The sequence below is a fragment of the Bos javanicus genome, chromosome 9 (assembly GCF_032452875.1).
Source record: "Bos javanicus breed banteng chromosome 9, ARS-OSU_banteng_1.0, whole genome shotgun sequence".
Taxonomy (NCBI): domain Eukaryota; kingdom Metazoa; phylum Chordata; class Mammalia; order Artiodactyla; family Bovidae; genus Bos; species Bos javanicus.
Genome location: NC_083876.1, coordinates 75,571,044 through 75,577,303, shown reverse-complemented (window position 1 = coordinate 75,577,303; position 6,260 = coordinate 75,571,044). Strand labels below are relative to the sequence as shown.

At 41.1% G+C, this 6,260-nt stretch overlaps 1 long non-coding RNA gene across 1 annotated transcript; it reads right to left on the bottom strand.

The window, feature by feature from the left end:
- Positions 1-795: 795 nt before the first annotated feature.
- On the bottom strand, positions 796-5,642 carry LOC133254080 (uncharacterized). The gene is made up of 2 exons (XR_009738565.1): positions 4,678-5,642; positions 796-881 (listed from the first exon to the last, which is right to left on the bottom strand). It is a non-coding gene; the product is annotated as an uncharacterized LOC133254080 (long non-coding RNA).
- Positions 5,643-6,260: the final 618 nt, after the last annotated feature.

Below are 6,260 nucleotides of genomic sequence, written 5' to 3'. Positions count from 1 at the left end.
TCCTTCCAATTTCCAGGCCAAGATCAATTCGGAGGCTCTCCTGATGGGCCCATGGCTTCATGACATTCAATGATCATCAAATGTAAGATTATATATTATCAAAGTAGATAAAATATAATCAAATAAAGAGTAATAATATAATCACATTAAAGTATGCTTTCTTTCAAAATTGTAACTTAAAATTATCATTCTGTTACCAGTCATTTGTAATTATTTTTTATTTTGTGAAGGGCATATTTCTCCCAGATGTTGATTTTTACATCAATTAATAGCTTTATATGGTCTTATTTTAATTTTCATTAACGATTGTTTGGGAACAGAATTGTGTTCCCTTCCACTAAATTAATATGTTGAAGTTCTAATTGCCAGCACCTTTATGTGGCTATATTTGGAGATAAGGTGTTTTAAAGGTGATTAAGTTAAAATGAAGCCACTCACATGGGCCTTAATCCAATATGATTGGCATTCTTTTAAGATGAGATAAGGAGACAGACATGAACAGAAGTAAGACCACATGAAGACACTAGAAGATGAACATCTACAAGTCAAAGAGAGAGGCCTCAGAAGAAACCAACCTTGAAAACAACTTGATTTTTTTCAATTTCTAGCCTTCAGAATGGTTAGAAAATAAATTTATGTTGTTTAAGCCAAAAAAAAAAAAAAAGTGGACTAAATAATTCATATGAAAAAGAAAATAAGTCTCTGTGGACTCCTTTTGTCTTGGTCCAAAGCAATGAGAAATGGTGATCAGATGCTCCAGGTTTACTTTAAACGCACCACACAGCACAATGTTGATGCTTGGATTCATTTGTTTATTCCATACTCCATCACCGAGTTCCACATGAGATGAGTTCATGTACTGTGAACTGCAGACTTGTTCTCTGGAAACAGAGTGGAGACATCAGATAAAAACTAATGTTTATAGCAAAATCCAGAATTTGCAGAGAGAAAAGGAAACCACAAGGGGAAGTATTGTTTCCTCTTTGGACTAGAGATGGACAGTGGGTGGTCAGCTAGGGAGGTTTCCTTGTAGAAATTCTCTGGGAGGGATCAGCAGCCAGTTTCAAGCAGTAGCAGAAGCCTCCTGGAAGACTTGGGGCCTGGGGCTGCCTGGCCTGTTTGGGGCACTGCTGGGGAGCTCCTAGGGCTCAGGCAGTATTGGGAGTTCAGGATGGTTGGTGTAGGAGATCAGGACCACTGGAGAAGTTTGAATTTAATACTGTGGAACATTTCATGCAAAGATGGGCTCAATAAAGGACAGAAATGGTATGGACCTGACAGAAGCAGAAGATGTTAAGTAGAGGTGGCAAGAATACACAGAAGAACTATACAAAAAAGATCTTCATGACCTAGTTAATCACTATGGTGTGATCACTCACCTAGAGCCAGACATCCTCAAATGCAAAGTCAAGTGGGCCTTAGGAAGCATCACTATGAACAAAGCTAGCAGAGGTTATGGAATTCCAGTTGAGCTATTTCAAATCCTGAAAGATGATGCTGTGAAAGTGCTGCACTCAACATGCCAGCAAATTTGGAAAACCCAGCAGTGGCCACAGGACTGGAAAAGGTCGGTTTTCATTCCAATCCCCAAAGAAAGGAAATGCCAAAGAATGCTCAAACTACTGCACAATTGCACTCATCTCACATGCTAGTAAAGTAATGCTCAAAATTCTCCAAGCCAGACTTCAGCAATACGTGAACTGTGAACTTCCAGATGTTCAAGCTGATTTTAGAAAAGGCAGAGGAACCAGTGATCAAATTGCCAACATCTATTGGCTCATCAAAAAAGCAAGAGAGTTCCAGAAAAACATCTATTTCTGCTTTATTGACTATGCCAAAGCCTTGGACTGTGTGGATCACAACAAACTGTGGAAAATTCTGAAAGAGATGGGAATACCAGACCACCTGACCTGCCTCCTGAGAAATCTGTATGCAAGTCAAGAACCAACAGTTAGAACTGGACATGGAACAACAGACTGGTTCCAAATAGGGAAAGGAGTATGTCAAGGCTGTATACTGTCATCCTGCTTATTTAACTTATATGCAGAGTACATCATGAGAAACGCTGGGCTGGATGAAGCACAAGCTGGAATCAAGATTGCTAGGAGAAATATCAATAACCTCAGATATGAAGATGACACCACCCTTATGGCAGAAAGCGAAGAAGAACTAAAGAGCCTATTGATAAAAGTGAAAGAGGAGAGGGAAATTGTTGGCTTAAAGCTCAACATTCAGAAAACTAAGATCATGGCATCTGGTCCCATCAGTTCATGGCAAATAGATGGGGAAACAATGGAAACAGTGGCTGACTTTATTTTGGGGGGCTCCAAAATCACTGCAAATAGTGATTGCAGCCATGAAATTAAAAGATGCTTACTCCTTAGAAGGAAAGTTATGACCAACCTAGACAGCATATTAAAAAGCAGAGACATTATTTTGTGAACAAAGGTCCGTCTAGTCAAGGTTATAGTTTTTCCAGTAGTCATGTATGGATGTGAGAGTTGGACTATAAAGAAAGCTGAGCACCAAAAAACTGATGCTTTTGAACTGTGGTGTTGGAGACGACTCTTGAGAGTCCCTTGGACTACAAAGAGATCCAGTCCATCTTAATGGAAATCAGTCCTGAATATTCATTGGAAGGACTGATGTTGAAGCTGAAACTCCAATACTTTGGCCACCTGATGGGAAGAACTGATTCATTGGAAAAGACCCTGATGCTGGGAAAGACTGAGGGTAGGAGGAGAAGGGGACGACAGAAGATGAGATGGTTGGATGGCATCACCAACTCAAAGGACATGGGTTTGGGTGGACTCCGGGAGTTGGTGATGGACAGGGAGGCCTGGCGTGCTGCAGTTCATCGGGTCGCAGAGAGTCAGACATGACTGAGTGACTGAACTGAACTGAACTGAAGAAAAGAAATCATTGAGGAGCTGAGGAAGGCAGATAATGCCGTCATATTTATTTCTCAGTAAAACAGCCAGTGAGAATGCAGAAGCTGAGCTGGAAGAGGAAGGCTGAAGAACAAATGGAAATGAAGAGGCATTTTTGCTTGTTTGGAGAAACATTCTAACAGACATGGAATTCAAATTGTAAAATAGAAGAGGCCTTGGTATTTGGGCAACAGAGATCTATAGACCATCACAACTGGATTTATAGGTCAAGTCCAGTTGATTCACTTTGCTGTACAGCAGAAACTAACAACGTTGTAAAGCAACTACACTCCAATAAAAATTAATTTAAAAAAATCCCAATCCTTCATCAGGTTAAAGTCCACTTCATGCTTTCTTAGACTGCTGATGTCTTGCTGAAATTTAGTCTGATGGCCAAAAGAAATTTTTGAATGACTACATTAATCTCTGGGTGCTTAAAAAAAAACACACAACTGTGAAAGGGATCCAAACACACAACCACAACTACTTTTACGACCAAGGAAAAGTATTTCCTCTGAACGTTCCTCCCACTTCCCATGATGTGTTAAACCTTCTCTCCATCCTCAGCCCCAAGTGGCTAGCCTCTCCTGTCCACTCCACACTGTCCCTCTATATCTCCATCTATCACATCTTCCAGTCAGAAAGACCCCATCTCCACCAGAAGGGAAATGGTACTAGGGTGAGTGACCCTCTTTGGAGGTTAGAAAAGGGGAGAAGGCTGGGATTACACTAAGGTTAATGATACTTCTTGGGCTTCCCTGATGACTCAGTGGGATTAGAATCTGCCTGCCAATGCAGGAGACCCAGTCTGATCCCCGAGTCAGGAAGATCCTCTGGAGAAGGCAATGGCAACCCACTCCAATATTCTTGCCTGGGAAATCCCATGGACGGAGAAGCCTGGAGGGCTATAGTCCATGGTATTGCAAAAGAGTTGGACACAACTGAGCAATTAAAACAAAACAACAACAAAAATGATGCTTCTTCCCATCATAGGACTTTCTCTCTTTAAACTTGTATTAATTAGACAGGATGCAACCATCAATATGAAATGAAAATTGAGACAGTTATCTGAGTGAATTTGAAAACAGGAAGAGATTTCTGGTTCAATCATTCATCTGTGGTATTTTTTTCTTTTTTAAAAATACATTTTATTTTCTAAGCAGTTTTAAGTTCATACCACATTTGTTGTAACAGGGCCAATGACCACTCAATGCTAAAGAAAAATTCTGACTTAAGCACAACCTACCTATAAAAGATTTAACAGGTCAGGAAATATCTTACAAAACAAATTATGTGGAAATGACTTTGATGTTGCTGAATAGAGTTTTGTGGATTAATGAACATGATAATTAATGTGTAGTTTAAAGCTAAAAATTATTAAGCTTTAAATCCATGCCAGGTCTATTTCAAGGACCCTACCTGTATTAATCCTCATAACTACCCAATTGTTATCACTACTTGCTATCTGAAAACCTGTGGAACTCAGCTAGTAAGTGGTGGTATTAGCAAGGGCACAAATTCAGACTCTTGGGCTCCCAAACTTGACTTTAGTCACTAATCTTTGATGGTCTTGTACAAAAATGTTGAAATTGTATCTCTTTATGGGACCTGCTCCCTTGGGGAAAAGAGGAGGGCACATGGGATCTGGGTGCTGAGATGAGGACTAGCTCATGGGAACAAGCCAAAGGTAGAAGAGAAAGAGGTCCAGGGGGCCTAGATGGTAGGTGCATCTTGTCAACCACCTTACCTACATTCAGAATATTTCAGTCTCTCACTGCTTCTGTTGAATGCTCTTCTGGGAGAATGAACGCATGAGGCCCTGGCCAAGGATGTAAAGGGGGGAGAAGGGCTGCCAGAGGCTATCATGGTAGCAGCTAGTAAGGATTAAAAGAAACTTGTCAAGAAGAAGAAGGAACAAATTAGAGCTACAAGGTCCGGTTGCCTCTTTTGACATAAGATTCTTTGTTGTTGTTCAGTTGCTTAGTCACATCCGACTCTTTGTGACCCCATGGACTGTAGAACATCAGGCTTCCCTAGCCTTCACCATCTCCTGGAGCTTGCTGAGACTCATGTCCATTGTGTCGATGATGCCATCCAACCATCTCGTCCTCTGTCATCCCCTTCTGCCGTACATGGAGTAAGGATTCCTCAGTTCAGTTCAGTCATTCAGTCGTGTCTGACTGTGACTCCATGAATCGCAGCATGCCAGGCCTCCCTGTCCATCACCAACTCCTGGAGTTCACTCAAACTCATGTCTATCGAGTCGGTGATGCCATCCAGCCATCTCATCCTCTGTCGTCCCCTTCTCCTCCTGCCCCCAATCCCTCCCAGCATCAGAGTCTTTTCCAATGAGTCAACTCTTTGCATGAGGTAGCCAAAGTATTGGAGTTTCAGCTTCAGCATCAGTCCTTCCAAAGAACACCCAGGATTGATCTCCTTCAGAATGGACTGGTTGGATCTCCTTGCAGTCCAAGGGACTCTCAAGAGTCTTCTCCAACACCACAGTTCAAAAGCATCAATTCTTCAGCACTCAGCTTTCTTCACAGTCCAACTCTTACATCCATACATGACCACTGGAAAAACCATAGCCTTGACTAGATGGACCTTTGTTGTCAAAGTAATGTCTCTGCTTTTTAATATGCTATCTAGGTTGGTCATAACTTTCCTTCCAAGGAGTAAGCATCTTTTAATTCTTACTCCATGGTTAATACTGGAAGATCAGGATGTATTACATCATGATTGCGGGTGGCAGAAGTTTTCTTTCAAAGGGGACAATACAACACTTAGAAACGAAAAGCCTTTTTGAAAATAGAGAACAGGAAAGCTGCTAAGTTATGAAACTTTCTATTCCTACCCTCCCCCGCCCAGCCCTCTTTAATATCCTGTGACGATATTAAGATTCATGTTAACACTATCAATACTTCTCTTAATCTTTTCTTCCCTGAGTCCTTGGTCCCATAAATCCCTAGTTGACTGGCCCTTGGGTACCCATTGCTGAATCATCAACTTCCCATGAGTCTGGTCCAAAGTGAATATTCAATAAATATTAGTGATTCATGAGCAACATCCAAACTAAATGAGGAGTAAACAATGACCAATGACCAGTCAGCTCAAAATGACCTTCCCAAAGTTATTCTAAGTATCCTAAGATGACCAGAAGGGAAAATTGTTTCATATGTTTTTCATTGCCAAAGGACGTTTTCTCGTAAGCAGTTCACTAGCAGTACTGTTTTCCAACTTTCTGAGACCAAACAGAAAGAATAAACCAGAAAGCAGAAACTAACAACAAGAGACAACTTTACTTGGGCTCAGGGAGTCTCAGAGCCCAAA